Source organism: Mauremys reevesii, linkage group 5, assembly GCF_016161935.1.
Source record: "Mauremys reevesii isolate NIE-2019 linkage group 5, ASM1616193v1, whole genome shotgun sequence".
Lineage (NCBI taxonomy): Eukaryota > Metazoa > Chordata > Testudines > Geoemydidae > Mauremys > Mauremys reevesii.
Window position 1 is genome coordinate 100,675,436 of NC_052627.1, and position 20,964 is coordinate 100,696,399.

Genomic DNA, 20,964 nt, shown 5'->3' on the forward strand with positions numbered 1-20,964 from the left:
TCATTTCATTCCTGTATGTTTTTTTTCCCTTAGAACAGCTAAAAATAAAGAGAGCAAAAATGGAGTAGCTGTACTCCCGATGCCAGAAAGAAGTGGAATGAATCAAAAGAGCTCTTCTGTTTCAATGTTTTTACTATACTACTAATGCTGAGGTGCTCCATCATTTAAAGTGATAGTCACAAGTATATAAAAGGAATAGTAGGAGATCATGAAATTATTTTAGCTGTGCAATTTTTTTTTCTTTTATCATTTATTTTGTAAGGATGCAAATGGATTGGTGGTGCAGTGGATTAAGATTGTTAGTAAACCTGCTCTTGAAACTTCTTCCCAGTTCCCAGTGAAGTGATCCTCTTGTGTACCCTGTACAATCTCACAGCTAAGAGGATATTTACCCCTGGGAAGAACAGAATGAGGCATCTCCATCCAAAAAAAGAATCTGTTGGCATTCTAATCTGTCTATTCAGCTCAGCAGTAGAAAATGCAAACCCTTTGTAATCACCAGTTTCTGTTAGAGAAGATAATAGCAACGCTTGGTTAATGGTTCAAAGAAAATAAAATGAACTCCACTGAACTCTGCTTTTATTTATTCTGCAACTTTATAGCTTGCAGTATCATTTATGGCACCATTTATCATCAAGTAATATACTACAATTGAAGTCATGTAGCCCTAACTAGTTGGAAGATGTAAAATATATCGGTTTTGTTTATACTGACTTCAACTGGAATCTGGTTCAAGAGGCTAGTCTGAGCCTAGTCAAGGATATTTTAAAAATGTATTCTTCTGCAGTACAGAATAAAAACCAGATCCTGGTGTTCATGGGCATTTGGGACCAAATTTTGCTTTCAGTTACACTAGAGTTACTCTGGTTTTGTACTGGTATAACGAAGAGCCACTTTTTTTACCTTCAGACTATGAATTTAATGTAATGGTTTAGAGCAGTGGTTCTCAAGCCTTTGTACTGGTGACCCCTTTCACATAGCCAGCCTCTGAGTGCGACCCTCCCCTTAAAAATTAAAAACACATTTTTATATATTTAACACCATTATAAATGCTGGATGCAAAGCGGGGCTTGGGGTTGAGGCTGACAGCTCACGACCTCCCATGTAATAAGCTCAGGATCCCCTGAGGGGGTCTCAACCCCCAGTTTGAGAACCCCTGGTTTAGAGGCAGTGGCTTAATACTACAGCTAGATAGCTGCATGCTATATATGTGAACAAGTAATAACTTCTTCCCCAAAAAAGTGACACATTATAAGTCACCTAGTCTCAGTCATGCATGGTAGCTCACTCTTAATGCTAAAGAATAAGAGTTTCCAGATGAATTCTGATTTGTACTTATAATGTGATTTTATTTATTTTTTAAGCTCCATTTGGGGAAAAAAAAATCTGTTGCTGTTAGAAAAGGGTAACAACAAATGCAAGTCACAGGAGGATACCATGCATTTATATATCAGACAGTTTCAATTGTGAAATTGTTTTATTAAACAAGGGGGAGTGTAGAGTGACTCAGGCTTTGGGAATCCCATACAATAAAGCTCATCCTTTCTGTTCACAGAGATCAAGCTTTTAGTCTGTCGTCTGTAATTTATTTATTTATTTATTTTATGTATTGAGAGACTACATTTTGAATCCAGCTTTGAGAAAAGAGATTAAGTCTTCTCTTTCTACCGCTTGCACAGGACATCAAGAGAATAGAGCCTTCATTTGGCAGTGGTTCAAAAGTTATTGGCTTTAAAAACTGCTCAGGAGTAATAGGCCAACAATCAAACAAGTTCTGAAAGGCCGAAGGGAAAACAAGTGTACGAATGGGCGTCCAACACCATTTAGCAGTAAAGCTCTGTTTTTGATCTGAAGCATATGTACCATAGCAAGAACTGCACAAAAAGAAGATAACTTGAATATATTAAACTCGACATATTTTTGGCATCCAAAGTAAGACCATGCAAATGTTTGTTTCCCTCCTTACAGCTGCATGACCACACTCCCTCTGGGATTAACGAGGCTCTTAGTCAGTCATGACAATGCTTGAAAAATCTTTCATAAAACTGCAGCTGGACTGAGGAAGAAACTAAAAGCTCAAGTTTGATGGCCAGCCTCTTAGTTGACACACTGGAGCTTGAACCAGAGGCCTCCATAGCCAAAAAGCATGAGCTGCTACAACTTGAACTAAAGCATTAAAGCACCATAGCAGACATAGTAACAACTCCTAACCTCTGCAGATTGGCACCAAGGGGAACCTGTAACATATTCACCAGTTGGTTACACAAACTCCTTAGGTCTAATCTGTCTGTGGGTCCAGTAGGGCTCCCAATAGAAGAAACACAGAGGGGATCTCTACCTCTACACCTAATTCTTCCATCTACTCTGTGTGGTAGGTTACCTCCAAGCCAAATGGAGACTGGGACTGCATTAACTATTCACGAGCCCTCCCCCCTTTGTGCTAGGAAACTCTCTCAGTAAGAACCATTATTAGTAGGTAGTATTTGCTGGGGGGCAGCTGCTTGCTTGGGATTTCCTAGCAATTTGATTCCACTAGAGCTGTACTGTCAGGGAGCCAGAATGGGAACAGAAGCCTTCAGAGCTAATGTAGAGAAAAGAGGTGTCTTTGTGAATAACCCTGATCTCATGAAAATACCATAGGTTCACTGAGTTCTAATAAACTGATCCCATAAAAATTCCTCATGGAATTTTCCTCCCACCAGAAACCCCTCCCATGGATATATCTGTAAATGTTACCAGTGTGGGCCTTTGACACTTACTTGCTGTGTGGCCTTGGTCGAGTCACTTTAGTCAGATCATTAAAGGCACTTAGACATTGCAGTGTTGAATGGAGCAATGCCCAACCTCTAGGTAGCCCACCATCCACAGGAATTTTCAGCCCCAAGGTAGGCCCTCAGATTCCCATACAATGAATGGGGAGAGTTAGGCAGAAATTAGCAAACTGAATGGGGAGTCACACAACATCACCGGGGTGACATACAAAGGAGAGGGGCATAGCTGCCTAAGAAGCTGATCTGGTGCATCTGGCTCATGGGCCAGAGATAGATGCCTCCACTCAAAATCTTCAGCCACAACTCATCTCCTGGAGACAGATACCTACACTAGGTTAGCTGCTTAAGTAGCCTATGCCTAAGAAACTGAAACCATCTCTCTCTCTCAATTCTGGTCACACTCAATACATCTCTCAGGTTTGTGCTATATGTCCCTACACCCCCTGGCTGGCTTTTGTGCAGGAGCTATTTCCCCGCCCCCCCCCCCCCCCAGGTTATTGGTGGTTTGCACTGGCCATCCTGGTGAAGGGGCTGGCAAATAACAGGTGTTAGGTAGGACAGGACCTGCAGGAGACCCAGTCTCCAGGCAACCTAATGAGTGTAACTGGCTTGTAGTAGGCTGCCCAATTGGCTAAACTGACTGATTGGCAGAAAGAGTCAGTAGATTAGTTGATCTTAAGACCAACAGCAGCAGTCGTTTGGTAGCTGCTTGATGCATTTGCTCATGGCCATGGTAGGTTTTGCTCCAGTCTTGTTTATAGTCCTGCTCCTGTTTTGCCTTAGTGCAGCCAGTCCCTCTCTTAACCTTAGCTCTGACTCCGTTTCTCACCCTGGGCCCCTATTCCTGGCTACTAATTGCTGCTCCGACTACTGGATATGACCATCTATGTCCTAGCCTCTGACAGCTATTCACTGAGCACACCGATTGGATTAGGCCCTGCTGGTGAGATAGGCACTCCCCCACCTAGTTTGAAAATCCTGCTCTGTGGCTTTGGCTTGAGCTAAGGCTCTGAGTGACTTGTTAGCTGTGGGGTGGCAACAGCGCTTAGGTGGCTTTGGGAATATTGAGTGATGTATGGTGAGTGTGTATCTACACTACAGCTGGGAAGTGTAGACAGATTCACTCTAGCTCAGCTTGAGCTAAAATGCTAAAAATAAAAGTATGAGCATTGTAGCACTGGCAGTGGCTTGGGCTAGCTGCCCAGGTTCAAGCCCACCTAACCCCTGGGTCCCAGCTCAGGCAGCTAGCCCCAGCTGCTGTCAGTGGTGCAAGGTCCACACTACTGTTTCTAGCGTAAGCTGAGCTACTGCGAGTCTCTCTATGTGCACTAGGAATCACACCTGGTAGCTGCAGTATAGAGATGCCTTTCAGTGCCTCGGACCTTAAGCACATGTGGGGTTAGGTGGCAGCCAAGCAGCAGCTTTGAAGGTATGAATGACTCATAAGTGGTGGACTTTGCTACCAAAAGAAGCAGGTGCCTAAGTATCATAAGGAACTGGGCCTTCACCTCTCTGTGTCACTTTACAAAACTGGGGAGAATAACACTTACCAATGTCATTGGGATGCTGTGAGTGTAATTAATGTCTGCACAGTGACTGAAAAACGTAAAATAAGTTGCTAAGCTTGGTATTATTAACTCATTCTTTTGTCTTTTTATGCAGAGCAGACATTTGCTGTTGAAGCATTCAGCTTCGTGTTACTTTAAGGAAATATTGTGGAAATATAAGTATTTTATTATGATTACACAGAAAACAGAAATCTGAATTAAGCAATATTAAATTAATGGTGCTAGGGATTCTCTTAACCCTGCAAAGTGAAAATTCTTATTCAGGCTAAAAAAACAGATGAATGTCATGTCTGTTATAGAGAATTATTTATGCAATAATGAATGCAGCCTAGGGCATTTCCTGGGGATTAATGAATTTGTGTCCATTTGGGAGGGTAAGTTGCTTGAGGCAAAGCTGCTCATTAATTCCCCAGAAAATATCCAGGACTATGGGTGTTATAGGATTTAGATTTTTTTACTTAGCTACAAAGTAAACTCCTTTACATTTTCCCCAGAAGCAGCAGCCTCATTCTTCAGGATTGCCAGAAGCACATTCACTATGAGTGGATAGTACCCCTGTATTAGGCATTTATACAATACAGTACAGAACTATCAGAACTGTTAATATTTGATCAGGGATTCAAATGATAATGGGTCTGTTTTTCCTGAAAAGCATGTTCCTTGCTTAACTGCCAAGAGACTGTACCATACAGTAGTATCATATCTTTTGAGTTCAGTAACATGTCTAAATAAATACATTGGGTCACAGGACAAAGCTGTAGGGACCATCTAAGTAGGTACCAAAGGGGAAATATGTCAGTTTGATTAACAAAATAAGACCACAGTTGTTGAAGCTGAGGGCAAAACATTTGTGGCAGGAATGAAAGGCTAAGTCATACAGAGATTCCTCAGGTAGTAGACTCAATGGCAACAAAGAGCACACAGTAGGAGGTAGTTAAAATTGATCCATAATTTAGGATTTTTTGTATCATTTGGCTGCAAAACTCGCCTCTTCCAAGAAAGAAAAGAATCTAAACTGAATTACATAGTGGAGTTTTATTTTATTTTATTGTTGGTTTGGTTGATTTTTTTGTGTGCCTTCCAGTGAAGACCATGGAATGTGATCATGATATACAGTATTTCTTTGTTATAATCTCAATAATAAACACATATATATATTTGTTTAATTGGAATTATAATTTAAAAAAGAATATATTAATAATACAAGTCAGATTCATTAACACACTTACTGGTTTTGTGCAGTGCTGTTGATGTAAAGCAACCATAAACCCTGCTTAACTTGGTACATAAAGTTAGTTCATGGCTGCTTTGGGTCACCCAAAGAGTGCAAAATATCCAAATTTTTGTGTGTATACAGTACACATAAAAGATTTTAAGCTTCCTTCTGATCTTACTCCAATTAAGTTGTACTGGTTTAGAGTTCTATAAGAACATGGACATGCAGAAAGTTTGGGAAAAAAATCAAAATAGCTGTTGTGAAGATTCAGCCTTCATTCCACCTACTGATGAATTAACCTAGTTGGTTTCATTATTTTGTTCAATTTCACAGTTTTGCCTAAGTGACCGTTCTGCACAAAGATAATCAGCAAAAAATATAAAAAATAATCATACATTTTGTATTGCAATGTAAGGTAAGGTGAAACAGATGCTGAAAGAAATCACCATCATTTTACCCCCCTGGTATAGAAAAAAACAACCACACTAAATAATCCTTTTCAGTAAAGTATTTGAAGGTTTATTGAGAGAGGTTTTCATTCTTCAAACTTCATAACTCCAAGCATAACTCACTGGACTGTTTCAGGAACACATGTTAACCATTACAGCTCTTTTGCCAATTTCCCACCCTAAATATTTTGAATCACTAAGTAAATTTTGGACACAATATAACAACTAATAATGACAAACCTTGATAGTGAATCAAAATGTTAGTTTGTTACAAAGTTACTTAAACTCAGAAACCAAGAGCATATCGTGCAGTGAGAAAATCAGAACATCTCCTTCTTGTGTTTTGGTGAATAGCCAGAGCCTCTGGAGCTGCAGCTGCCCATCATTTTTGAAAATCAGACCAAGAGAGCTAGATCATACCCTCTGTTTAGGTTTGTGTTAGGAGATGCTGCACAATAAGAGGTTTTCCACAATCCCAGCCTCGGGCCCCTATTCTGCCCAAACACCTGTGGTCTAGATAATATTTAGTCTTGCCATGAGTGCAGGGAAATGGATTAGATGACCTCTTAAGGTCCATTCCAGTTCTATGATTCCATATACATGGATTTTTGGGCACAGAACAATCTCTTCAGGGCTTGGGAAGATGGTTCTGTGGAGGTGACTAATCCCCTTATCCTTGGGGAGTGTGGCGCTCCATTCCAAATTTCTCCTCTGTTTGAGGTTTCTAAAGGATTTGAGGTTTCTAAAGGATTTGGCCCAGAGAAGTTTTGAGTAGGAAATGGGGACCATGCAACTACCACACTAGTGAAGTTTTCTTTAGTTTATTTAAAGTAGTTGAGTGAGTTACTCGTGTTAATGAGCCACATGAGGTTAAATAAAATTATGGTTGAAAAGAAAACTAAGTAACAATAATATTTGGGTGTTGAGAAAACTTGAGTAAGTCGCAATCTAAAACACGTAATTGTTTATTGTTATGGAACATTTTTATACTCTAGCTGGAAACCCCTAAAGAATGTAAAAGGGATGAAACCAATAGATAGTGTGGAAAATGTAACAGGGTTTATATAGAAATTACTCTTAAAAATAATTATTGATTATTATTGAGAATGAGATACTTTCTACTGGTTTTATTGAACCACGCTATATAATTCTAATGTGGACACAGATTCTCTATTTAACCATATACAATTTAACACGCCAATAGAAAGGATATACAGTTCTATAGCAACACTATCCTATTCTACATCCTTTCTATTGGTGTATTTACATATTAATATATTATAGTCCATTAATATGTAAATACACCAATAGAAAGGATGTAGAATAAGATATTGTTGATATACCCAAATCTATTTGCCTAGTATATACCCTTTGTATAAATACCATTCTTTCACTGTAGACCATACACTAAAAATCCTGCTGTGTATCAGGGAAGGCCACCAGGCTCCTGCCCCTGCATTGGAACATCTGCTTTCCCACTCCATTAGGAGGAAAAAGAGGAATCTGTTGTCATTTATTTGTTTTGTCATGGTAACTTCAGAGACAAGGTGGGTGAGGTATTATCTTTCATCAGCAGAAGTTGGGCCAATAAAAGAGAAGCTTTGAATTTACACAGAGCTCTTTCGGGTGTGGAAAAGGTACTCAGGGCTTGGCTACACTTACAAATTTGCAGCGCTGCAGCAGCTGCTGCAGCACACCCTCTCCAGCGCCAGCGCTGCAAAAAGCGCGCAGCAGCAAAAAGCCCATCAGCCGGCGCAGCGCTGGGGCGCCAGCGCGGCTCGCCATTCCACACCACACAGGTGGAGTGGGGAGGCTGGAGGAGAGAGAGCTCCTGGCGCGCGACTACACTTAGCGCTTCAGCGCTGCTGCGCGCGCGCTGCGCTGCCAGCGCTTTGAAGTGTAAGTGTAGCCAAAGCCTCAGAGTGTCACAGCTAAATACAAGGTGGAACAGATTGTTTATCATAAGTAGTTAATACATTATAAGGGGCTATTCAAGGTGAAGTGGCCTGTTAACACCCCTGCAGTCGAGAACAAAAAATGGGTTACAGATGGCTATAATAACCCATAAATCCAGTATCTTTATTAAGACCATAAATTTACTAGACACTACAATCATGAATTTAAGTTCCCCGGCTACTCTTTGAAAGTTTCCTTTGAGAATTGAGGACAGAGAGGTCAGATATGGAGTGATCATTTTGTGAAGTGTTTGCCCAAGGGTGATATTTTTGTGTGTGTCTTTTATCATTTTTTCTGTGTAAGTTCATGAATCACTATGCTCTCAACTGAATTCACACAGAAAAATGATAAAAGGCAAATAACCATATTGCCTATAGGCAAACACTTTCCACAAAATGATCACTCCATATCTGACCTCTCAGTCCTCATCCTCAAAGGAAACCTACACAACACCTTCAAAAGAGAAGCTTGGGAGCTTAAATTCATAACTTTGTTAGACACTGAAATCTTGTATTTTTATAAAGACATTGGATTTATGGCTTATTAGAATCATCTGTAACCCTGTTAACCCCCTTTTTTGTCCTGTGACTACAGGGGTGCTAATGTGCCACTTCACCTTGAATGGTTCATCAGAATATGTGTCAATTACTTATGCTAAACAATCTGTTCCATCTTGTATTCAGCTGTGACACTGAGTACCTTTTCCACACCTGAAAGAGCTTTGTGTAACTTTAAAGCTTCTCTTTCCTCCGCCAAAGATGGTCTGATAAGAGATAATACCTCACTCTTTCTTATATGGTAAGACCAACATAGCTACAACAACACTTGTCAGGGTAAAGTCAGTAGCCATGTCAATGACCCTGTTTCTTGGGTCTTGGAGGCACTATCAGACAGTTGGGACTCAGGCTTAAGCGCGCGCGAGCGCAGCGCGCAGAAGCGCTAGCGCGGCTTTACAGCGGGCAGCAGCCAGCAGCGGGTGGCAGCACACACTTACAACAGCGGCAGGGCGCGAGCGCAACGCAGCGCGCCAGTGTAGCCAAGCGCCCAGAGCCCCAGCCGCCAGAGCCGCCCCCCCAGCCCCACAGGAGCTGGAGACAGGGGAGCTGAGGGGAGGGGCTGGAGAGTTTTTCCCGCTGGCTCAGCGCTTGCGCTGGCTTAGCGCTGCGCCAGCCGCCGCGCAGCGCGCGCGCGCTTTTGAAGTGTAGCAGAAAAAGCAGTCTCAGCCAGCAGCGGGGGGGAAAAACTCCCCAGGCCCTGTCTGCACTCCACTCCCTGTGGGGAATCCTGTGGGGGAATGGAGCGCGCGGCTCTGGCTGGGGGCTTGGGGGATCACACTGGCGGAGAAGGCCCAGATTGCAGCGCTGCAGAGGGTGTGTTTTCACACCCTGCTGCAGCGCTGCAAATTTGTAAGTGTAGCCAAGCCCTCATATTGGTTAGCATCTATTTTGTTGATTTAGGCCTTGCTTGCATGTGAAAAGTTTACCATTATGAATAAAGATCAAGCAAAAGGCACTTTCTGATGTTTTTACTTGCCCACAATGTTTAGTAAACTTTTACTATAGTTAAAGTGTGACATCCATCACCTGGGCAGGAGTTTGATGGTGGTGGTAGGTTCAAGTAAATTTAAGCAGTGCTTATTGGAAAGCCTTATTCCCCTGCACCCTGCTTTATTACCTTCTTCTTCCTTACACAGAGGCGGCACATCATAATGATTATCCTCTGCTATGGAATGCTGATTGCTGCTCCCTACCCTTTTTAGTTAATGTGACTGCCATGAAAGTGTTGCTGTTCACTGATGCAAACCCCACACTTTGCCTTGGATGTAAATGTGCTGTCCCTATTTGTTTTGAAATTATGTTCCAAGGGACTCATGATGCAGTGACTGTATTTTAACAGCTCCACTAGCTTCCATGATTGGAGGTGCTTGATTCCCCCCCCTTTAAAAAATGGTGTAATTTTCATGCCTCCTGCCCACGGCCAACCCCCAACTTGATGAGGAGTGAGTTGCTTATTACAGGATGAAACTTGAATAGGCTGATCCTCTCTCTGATTTTATCCTGATGCTCTCCTTGTGTTTTGATATTCTTGAATTTGTGACAATCAGCCATTTGGGCCTGATTCAGAGCTCGCTTATCCCTATGTACATCAGGAGTAAATCCACTGTAATTAATGGATTTCATAGGTCAGATCCTGAATCGTACTAGTGACTTTTAATAATATGCTTCATTCAGGGTTGCAAAGTAATCTAAGGCTGCCCTAAAATTCTCAGTCAGAGCAGCTCTTTCCCCACAAAATGTTGGCTGTGGCTGTGCTACTCAAAGGAATTTTTTTTGGTGGGGGAATGTGCTATAGACTGTGTAGGGAGGAAAATCATGAAGAAAACGTAGTTACTCTTAATTCGTTATTCTTGTGATGCAAATGAAATTCCCACAGTTAATGAAATCATGACTTCTCAGAAGTGTAATAAACAGAGCAGAAGCTCATAATCACTTGTTTCAGAATTTATTTTCAGTTGCATTGAAAACAAAGTGTCCTTCATTTATACAGAGTGATTTGCCAATTATAAAAGAAAAAAAATAGGATGTGAGTTGAATTGGGGGGGGGGGGGACAAGTGTACAAATGTAAACTTGGATGGTAAGGGTAACTGGTGAGCCAAGCAAAACTCCTATGTACCCCTTCTCAACTCAATGCGCACAGTGAATTGCCCAGAAAATTGTATAGAAAACTGAAATTGCACACTTTCCTCTACAGTTACCTACAGTAATGGCTGCCAACACAGCAGGAATGGATGAACGCCATGGCATAAGATACAGTGGTGGTCCATTGTTGAAAGGAGGAGAGGTACAAGGGAAAGTAAAACAGCACAAAATAGTACTCAGAGACATCTCCAGTGCCCATCAGCCAAATGACTGACCACTATGACCATGGGTAGCACTTTCAAGTTTATATAGATTCAAGTTAAATATATTCATCAAGAAAGAGGGCTACAAACTATATCTTCCAGGGTGTATCTGCCTCGATTTTTTCCCAATTGCTTGCATTTGCTTTGTGACACTTCTATTACCACATATAGCTTTAGCTATACAAATATGTCATGTCTCCACAGCTGCTGTAGCTCATCCCAGAATAGGAATATCTTTTTCACCTGACACTGTTTTCATTTCAGGCCAGATTTGGGTAGGAAGGATTTGGAATGCAGAGCACTGATGCATAAATAACCCTCTTTTGCCTAATTATTTCTTGCTTTTCAAAATATTTGGCCCCTAAAACCATTACACATCAGTACTTGAAGCATGGAAGTCATTAGAGGAGAATAATTTCTGTTTTGAGAGTAGTTTGGCACCATTTCTGCTGCTGATCTCATAGAAGAATTTTCCCAGTTTCGAGCCACTAATTTTCAGTCTCTTTAGACTAAATATACACTAAGACCAACATTTTCAGGCATGTTAACTAATTTTTGTGTCTCAGTTTAGTGTGTCCAGCATGAAGCATCTTATGTTTAGGTGTTTAAATAGTCTCCCTAATCCCTAATTTGAAGCATCTAGATTTGGAAAAAAAACCTGTTCTAAACGTTTAAAGGGAAGGAGGGGGGAATGTCTGAACACTCGTAATGTTCCCTGGCAGAAGTTTTCTGAGTGCTGAGGACAGGTTCAGAATACTTCTGGGTTTACTTTAAACGGAGTTCATGCACAAATTACTGTGTGAGATTATTTAGTCTGTGTTATTACAGGAGGTCATCCTAGATTATCATTATGGTAACTTATGGCGTTAAAAATGTATTATTCCTTGTTCTGCATGTCTGGCTAGTCAGACAGGCAAGCTTTATTTGCCTAACCATGTGGGAAGAAGAAAAGACTACTGACTACTTTTCCCCATCATAAAAATACCTCCATTGTACCTTCCATAGGGAAAAAAGTTCTGGCTTCCCACTCTGCTGGTAACCTTTTGCAAACAGAAGGGGAAAATAGGTTCCTCATGGCTCCCCTCTTATGAGAAAGAGTGGAAGGGTGAAGGTGACTAGCACATCCCCATGTGTGTGCCCTCCAGCCAAAACAGTGTCAATATGTGAACATCCCCATGGTGCAGAGAGCATGTAGGTCTGAAGAAGAGGGGAAGGTAAGGTGGCTGAAAGTTCCATTTGGATATTCGTTTTAAAGGTCAGTATTTCATTTGTATTATACAATTTAAGTTGAAACTTGGCAAATTTATAACCAGGGTTGCCTGCAATAGCCAGGGACTAAACTTGAGGATCCAGGAGGTCCCTTACAGTCCTCTGTCTTTCTGCTGACCCCTTGTCAAAGGGCATCCTTGTCCTGTAGCACTCCTTACTGGCCACTGTTGCTCTGTTGCACTGTTGTGGTCTGTCTCAGTTTTCCCTCCACTGAGGTCCCTTTAAAAAGTCCACACAGTTATTCAAAACATTCACCTTCTGAGTACCAATGTCTTAAGACCCACACAAAGTCTTTAAAAACAGAACTGAGACCCACCAATCTTCATGCCCATTTCAGGTGGATCATGCCTCTCCTCCCTGATGGTCTGCCCTCTAGAAAGTTCATTTCTTTTTCCTCAGTCCCAAGCTGGGCACAACCCTTCCTCCTGTCTAAACACTTCTTGCCTGGAGTGTGCCCTTTCCCACAGGCCTTTCCTCCTGCTGACTCAGGGCCGTGCTGGAGCCTTTTTATTGCCTACTATATGCCAACCACCTGCAGCTGTTTGATGATCTGGTCTAGGCACTTTTGAATATGTGGGCCATACTGCTTTGGTACTAATATGCTACAATATCTGCAAAGGAGATGATATAACATGATCATGTTCCTATTATGAATAAAAGCCAAACACAAGGTACTTCCTGCTGTTCTTCCCTTTAGCTCAGTTGAACAGCAGGAAATCAGTCCAGATGCACTGGACCCTGATTCCACTTCAAAGGGCCAGTCACACTGTGACACCCCTAAGTATTATTATCATCCTTTGTACATATCCCTCCATATCTTACCTCATGTTCACATTCTTGTCAGTACTGTAACTTATTAAAACTGGAAATGCTGATTTATAAAAATAAGATTATTGAAACCATTATGTTGCAAGAATTAGTTCCATCTAATTTCAGGCTTCTCCCTCTTCTAAATTTGGTTTGTCTCTGACTTTGTCTCCTCCTTTAGAGGATTGCGCTCCAGAGGGCACACTTCGAAAACAGGAGTAGGTAAGTACTGCTTTAGATGTTGGTCAACATCTGGTGTAAGGCTGGTGTAAATCCTTCCTGACACCCATCTCAGTCAGCTATTACATTTCAATTGTTCAGTTTGAAATGCCAAACGGGTAAAAAAAAACCCAGACGATTTGTTGGCATTTTGGAAGTGCCAAGCCCTGTGATTATTTAACAATGGAGCCTATTTTAATGACTCATACACACATGGGCCCTACAAAATAGTCAAATATAATTGAGGATCCTAAAATGTTGTAAGGAGACTTTAAAAAAAACGATTTAATTTGATTTCAAGGGTTATTAAAAATTTGGGAGGTGGCAGAACAAAGCCATAGGCACGTATAATATTCCTCCCTAACTTGTTACCTGGTCAGGGCTCATGCTATGTTTTGATTTGAAGCCTAAATGAGTGCCCAGTGCACTAGGTTTATAGTTGAATATTTCTAAAACTACAAAAACTCCATAAAAATGCCTTTATCTTTTTAACTCATTGACTGCCACATCTCATCACTATACCTTTCATAGAATGAAGGGGAACATTTTCTATGAGGAAATGGTGGTGTCAGGTCATCTGTATGTGCACTATATTTGCAGAATAAATTGATATACTGAAGTATTTCAGGAGACTCCAGAGTCTACTATAGAGTTTTTTGTAGTTATAACTCTTAGTACATCATTCTTTTAAATTACATTTAGTTAATCTATATGGCATATGTGTCAGTTATAGACCTGCATAAAAATGCAGGTGCTGTACTTTGTACCATATTAAAAATGGTGGGAAAAACTGAGAACTGAGTCATTTACAAAAAATCTTAAGAGCATTGCCTGCTGGATCCTAGATGCAAGATCTTGGTGTTCATTATGCTGATTTTACTGTAGTACGTGCCATCAACTATTGCCACGGCATAGTGACAGATATAGCACTGCTTACCACCTCTTATAAGACTATATTGCATGCAGTGTGGTATAGTGTAGTAATATTTACTCTTTCTAACTCAAAATGTTGAGTTTTTAATGGTAATAACTGCATATTAAATGTGGGGAAAATACATGAATGCAGTGTTACTGCTGGAAAAGTTCTGGAAATTCAAACCCCCAGAATTTGTAATACCGACTTTTATTCTGTTTATTTTAATGTGTACACACTCACTTTGGGTGGGTTTAGTGTTTGTTTTAATCAAGGGAATTAAATGAAAAGGGGCACTGTGTACTACTTGACATTTTAAAGGAAGAAAATTAGGAAATTTTAAATTAAAGTGGTGATTCCTGTAGCAACCATAACACAGACCTATATAGAGTGGTGGAAAAAAATTGATCTGAGAGGACAAAATACTACATGAATATATATGTTAAGGTAAGCAAGAAGAATAAACTTTTTCAAAGTTAAAAGTGTAGTTAGACACCCAAATACTACAGACTTTCAGGAGGAATTAGGTACCTAATGTAACTGCCCTCTGTTCCTTTGAGAATCTCCCCAGAAGTAAAACTGTGACTGTTGTGTTGTCTGCTATTTTAGATAAACAGTCCTACATACCATCTGTATTATATAGTGATAACTGGGCATAATTCAATACATCTGAAGACTCTCACAAAAATGAGAAGTGAAATTTATAAAGCTCCTCCAGTAAGCAAATTTTGAAATGAGCATATACTTTTCAGTATGAGATATGATATCCATGTGAGAGACCATGCACTTTATAAATAACAGTGTGGTAGGAAGTTTTTGTACTAGAAGTAAAACAGCATATTAAAACCACCACATACGAGAAGTGGACAATTAAGAGAGCACACAAACAGGGTATTTCTACACTATGGGAAAAGAAACCCTGTGCTGGTCCAGGTCAGCTGTCTTGAGCTCGCTGGGCTTGGGATTTAGGGTTGAAAAATTGATGTTTAGAAGTTTGAGCTTGGGCTGAAGTTCAAGCTCTGGAACCCTGAGAAGGTGGAGAGTCTCAGAACTCAAGCTCTCACCCAAGCCCGAAATCTACACAGCAATTTCTAGCCTCACAGTATGAACCCTGTGAGTTCAAGTCTGCTGACCTGGGCCAGCCGTGGTCATGCTGCAGTCTTTTATTCCTCTGTAGACCTACCCACAGAGTTGTAGGATAAAGATCAAGGAAAGTGACCTAGATCCTCTAAGTGATGAGGACTCTTCTTCTTCTTCTTGGTCATCAGTCAGTACCTCCATACTGTCATCTCTGAAACTTGATGGCTTGCTGATAACACAGCCACTTCTTCTCAAAGAAGGTCTTTCTGCTGTGACATGATCTACCACAAGAGGCCTGTGTTTGCTGCCCCTGATATTTTTCATAGTCAGTAAGTGGATGGGGATTTGTTCATTATATCCCCCTGCAGGCACTATCAGCAACATTGTCTTTGTGTAGATGTCTTCTGTTCCTTTGGTAGGAATTTCACAGCCACAGCCTTTAAAGCCAGAAGGGACCACTATAATCATCTAGTCTGACCTTCTGCATAAAACAGGCCATAATATTTCACCCAAAGTAACTCCTGCATCCCTCCTGTAATTTCTAACTGGGCTAAAGCATACCATTTAGCAAAGAAGGTCAAAGCTGATTTAAAGATTTCAAGTAAAAAAGGCATCATGTACCTATCTGTACTGAGTTTTCTGGTAACCCACTTGACTACGTATATTAAGAGCTTGACCTGATATGCTTGAGTTTATATACGAGAGAATTGCCAACATGAGCCTATGACATAGAGGCATATTGGTGCCAACGGACAAAGCATTCACTATTCTTTTACAAGCAACTCTGCTCTCATACCTAACAAACTCACTACATTTAACACACTGTTTTCATGGTAGTATGTGAGGTCTCTACTGAAAGCAGGAAACTTATCAATACTCATATACATTAGGGAATTGTATAAGTAATATTTAAGGAATAATGTAACTATATTGAAAATTCTGCCCTTCTGGTTTTGGAATGAAAGTGAGTCACAAGGAATCATATGTCTCAGTGATGGCCCATTCAAGCAGGAGAAAGTTATAATCCCTCCCTGGCTCATTGATAATATAATGTATTATTCAATTGTCCACTGCTGCAACAACCCATAAGAGTCAATGGGGAACCATCAAAGATAAACTATAAACATTGAAACCTCTTGGAAGTGAAAAGGAATGGTAAAGCAATGTGATTACCCTCTCTATGAATAAAGACATAAGACTGATTCAGCATATCACAGGATGGAGAAAGACACTCTGTATCCATTCACTGAGGACACCTCTTGCTGAGCATGTGTGTTTCATGAAAAATTAGATCCTGGTTCCAGTGAAACCAGTCAGGCTTGTGGTGTAGGAGGGAACATATTTCCTGAGATAGGAAAGGTAACTAGGCATAGGCCCTAGTTCATATTTTATTATTTTGTTTTGTATTGTAACCATTTGTTTCCATCATTCTCTTTTGTTTCTGGTGGGACTTATGTTCTTTCTTAAATAAACTTACTTTTGTTTTATTATAAGTGCTCATAAGTACTGTATATTATACAGGAGAGGCGATTTAAGGTAAAACTGATACATTGGGGTACACTGTTCCTTTTGGGAGCAGAGAATCTGAGATTTCCATTAGCCAGTGTCAGGGGCTGGGTTTCATAGGTGAGGACTTTAAGGCACTTGGAGCACCTTCTTTTTAACATGGAAGGCAAAGACAGGGATGGCATACCACAGACGAGAGTGCTTGGGTGATTGACAGACTGGTAGTGTTAAGGAGCTAACATTCAGCTACCAGAGGGAAGACACCCTCATGTAACTCACAATCCTGGGTATCCCAAGAACCATCATAGAGCCACTTGTGGGTGATTATCTGTGATAAACTCATCTGAAATCCCATGGCAAACAACAGAGATTTGCAATATATTATTACACAGTGTGTTGTGCAGCAGCTCAATCTGAAAGTGTGGGTTGGAAGTATGTGATGGATTCAGTCACAGAGACCCCCTTGGGACTGTCAACTGACATGCTGAGACTACCTCTGATCCCATTTTCTCTGTCAGTTTGGGCCTCCAGAACCCTGTCTTATTGAGCCTGATACACTAATCTCCTGCAACACAAACCCAGGCTCTCACCTATGCTCCAAAGCTGCAGCTTTAACTGAAAATGGCTTAGCAAGTGCTCCTGTCTCTAGCACCCAGACACCCAGCTCCCAATGGGGTCCAAACCCCAAATAAATCTGTTTTCCTCTCTATAAAGCTTATACAGGCTAAACTCATAAATTGTCTGCCCTCTATAACACTGACAGAGAGATGTGCACAGCTGTTTGCTCCCCCAGGCATTAATTACTTACTCTGGGTTAATTAATAAGCAGAAGTGATTTATTAAGTATAAAAAGTAGGATTTAAGTGGTTCTAAATAATAACAGACAGAACAAAGTAAGTTACCAAGAAATATAAAACAAAACACACAAGTCTAACCTTAATAAGTTAGGAAACTGAATACAGATAAATCTCACCCTCTGAGATGTTCCAATAAACGTCTTTCACAAACTGAACTCCTTCCTATCCTTTTCAGACCAACATTGTAGTTTATGGCCTGGATCCAGCAATCACTCACACCCCTGTAGTTACTGTCCTTTGTCCCAGTTTCTTTCAGGCATCTCTTTGGGGTGGAGAGGCCATCTCTTGAGCCAGCTGAAGACAAAATGGAGAGGCTTCCAGGGCCTTTTATAGTCTCTCTCTTGTAGGCAGAAACCCCTTTGTTCTTCTGTGCAAAATCACAGCAACAAGATAGAGTTTGTAGCCACCTGGGCAAGTCACATGTCCATGAATGATTCAGCTTTTTGCAGGCCGATGCCATTGTTTACATGTTAGTTTGAATGTTCCCAGGAAAGCTCAGATGTGGATTGGTATCTCCCAAAGTCAATTAAGTGTTTCTTGATTGGGCATTTAATCAGAATAGTCCTTTCTCAAGAAGCTGACCAAATGCTTCACAGATGCTACTTAGAATCAAACACACTGAGATACAAGTACATAGCCAATATTCATAACTTCAAATACAAAGATGATACACACATACAGACAACATAATCATAACTAGCAAAGTACAACCTTTCCACAGACACCTTACTTGACCTCCTTTGTACAAAATTTGGTGCAACTATAGGATCTTGGTTACAACAATAATCTATATGGTCACAGGTCATGTCAATAACAACACAAAGTAGACCCTTCAAAAGAAATAATCTCTACTGTTTAATTCAAACAGATCAGCAATGGCCTTGCACCATGGGCAATAAAGGATGTCAGTGATTTCAATGTTTCTTTTGTATTCTAGTCCTTGTATTTATTGCAGTTGGCATTTAGATTCTTGATTTGTTTTATTCTGTAGTGCTAACAAACCTAGTCATGGATTAGGACTCCACTGTGCTAGGCAGTGTACAAACAAAACAAAAAGACAGTACCCGGCCCAACGAGCTTACTATCTAAGCATAAGGCAAGAAATGACAGCTGGATAGGGACCAACCAACAGGAGAACACAAGGAAACAATAAGACAATATTGATCAGCATAATATGCACCTAAACTGCCTAACCATTGTCAAGTAATTCACTCCTTTCCAGACGGTGTATCATTACTTTATGTTATTTTTTTCTCCCACCGTTATTTTACTGTTTCAGTCTGTTTTTTTTTGTTTGTTGTTTTTCTGATAGGGTTTGTTGGGAGAAAAAATGTTCCTCAAAATAAATGTGTACAAAAATTGTATTATAAATGTAAACATTACACAGTGTTGAAAATGTTTTATATATCTCTGTTTAAATCAATCTGAGTCTTTTCATGATTTTTCTCTTCATGTCCATGGTGAAATATCACCTGGAAAGGCTCTTGAATCACATGCACATTTAAACAGGGCTGGAGGGGGCGGGGAGAGTCTTAAATGGTGAACTTAACAAAGAATACAATCCAAATTGCCCAGCTGCATATGTTTGGAATAAGCGCATTGCGGAGTTGATTGGACACTAATGTTTTGCCCTTTGTCATGGTTTCCAGCAAACCTTTCATTACATTCAAGGCTGATTTTTGGACACCCATAGTATGATAACATTCCTTTTCATTTTCAGATGTTCTTTTGCTGAAATGCTAGTGCACAGCTTGATGAGGCTCTGCATACCCAAGTAATACATGATATCAGAGAAGCTGAAGGCAGACAATCCCATAACCAAAGCTTAGATACTACAGTGGCATCAGGGCTAGAGAGAAACATCATATAAATATAGATATGACTGCTTTAAGAAGCTTAATTGGTTATTTATTGGTGTATATAAATTATAACTAGGGATGCAAACAATATCTAATTCACATTTAAACTAGACGCTAATCCAATCTCTCTGAAATTATGTGTAACTGCTTGGATTATATATTCTAGCAACATGGACGATGTTGGTATGGTGGGTCCCGCGCTTTTCTTGGCGGGGGGGGGCGGGAAGCTAGGACGCCACCCCTTGCCTCTGCTTTTGGGGTGCCAAGGGCCCCACTAGTGGCCCAGGAAGTTGGTAGAGGAGGGAAATGGGGAAGGGGTCTGGGTTTGCTCTTCCCTCTGAAGAAAGCCCATCACAACCCCTGCAGGTTTCTTACCCTCTTCCCCCTTGGGTAGTGTTACCCTTGGTCCCTAACACTGGGGAAGGGCGTCTCCCTTCCCTGCTGCGGCAGGGTATCCCTTCTTCTGGTTCTCTGGTATTTCAATTCTCAGCAACACACCTCCAAGCTTCAGTCCTGTTTCCTTCCTCGCACACACCCTGTCCACCTGAAGCAGGGTTTTTTTTATTAGGTTCCTGACAAGGCCTTAATTGACTACAGGTGCTCCAATTAACCTGATACATATCTATATCTATAGATATAGATATAGATAGATAGGATGGCAGCATCACTCTATTACAGGGGTCGGCAACTTGCGGCATGCATACCAAAGGCGGCATGCGAGCTAATTTTTAGTGGCACTGTGCTGCCAGCCAGGGTCCCAGCCGCTGGCCCCGCTCAGCCTGCTGCCTGCCTGGATGAACGGAACCCCAGGCCAGCAGTGGGATGAGCGGTTCAGCCCGCTGCCGGTCTGGGGTTCCATCTGCCACCTGTGCTGCTGGTCTGGGGTTCTGTTTGCCAGCCCCTGCCAGCCGAGGTCCCAGCCACCGGCCCTGCTCCGCCCACCACCAGACACAAGCAGCGTCCCAAGTTTGGGAAACACTGCTTTAGATCATACTACTCCAGTTACTGTGCCATGAAGGCATTTGACTCAGTGAAGTCAAACTCACTAATAAATTTAGGGGCTTGGAATTTGCTAATCGGTAGCCATATATATGCAGTTGAATAGAAAAAATGCACGTGCTGGCAATAGCGCTACATCCTAGAGAACACAAGTTGAATCACAGGGAACTGAGCACTTCTATTGTTTTTATTCCTTGAGTAAGGAACATTTTAGTAGTAGGAGGAAACAACCAGCTAAGGAAATGAATCAGATATTTGGTGTGCCCCATATTGCTACATTTAACAACATAAATTCATATTTTTATAGGAAAAATCCCATTTTATACAATTAATATATGCCATGTTTGGAATTAAGTACAGTATCTGAAAGCGATCAAGTCTAGTATTCTGATATTTCTAAATAAAGTAGAATCAATCACACTTTGGTCAATCATCCAATCTCACAACTGCCTGAATGCACTCCTGCGATCTGTACATCAGAAAATTATGTCAAGGTATTCTTTGCACTGGTGGCTGTGCATATATACCATTATGTCCACACTTCATAATGCAGGCCATCCACCATACTTTGACTTCCACCAGAATAGCCAGT

General features: G+C 41.0%; 1 long non-coding RNA gene across 1 annotated transcript in view; it reads left to right on the forward strand.

Annotated features, from left to right (window-relative positions):
• Positions 1 to 3,008: 3,008 nt before the first annotated feature.
• LOC120406550 overlaps positions 3,009 to 20,964 on the forward strand; it is a 67,028-nt gene continuing 49,072 nt past the window's right edge. Inside the window, exons 1-2 of the long non-coding RNA XR_005599346.1 lie at positions 3,009 to 3,105; positions 13,121 to 13,161. This is a non-coding gene — a long non-coding RNA (uncharacterized LOC120406550). The remainder of the gene's footprint in view (positions 3,106 to 13,120; positions 13,162 to 20,964) is intronic.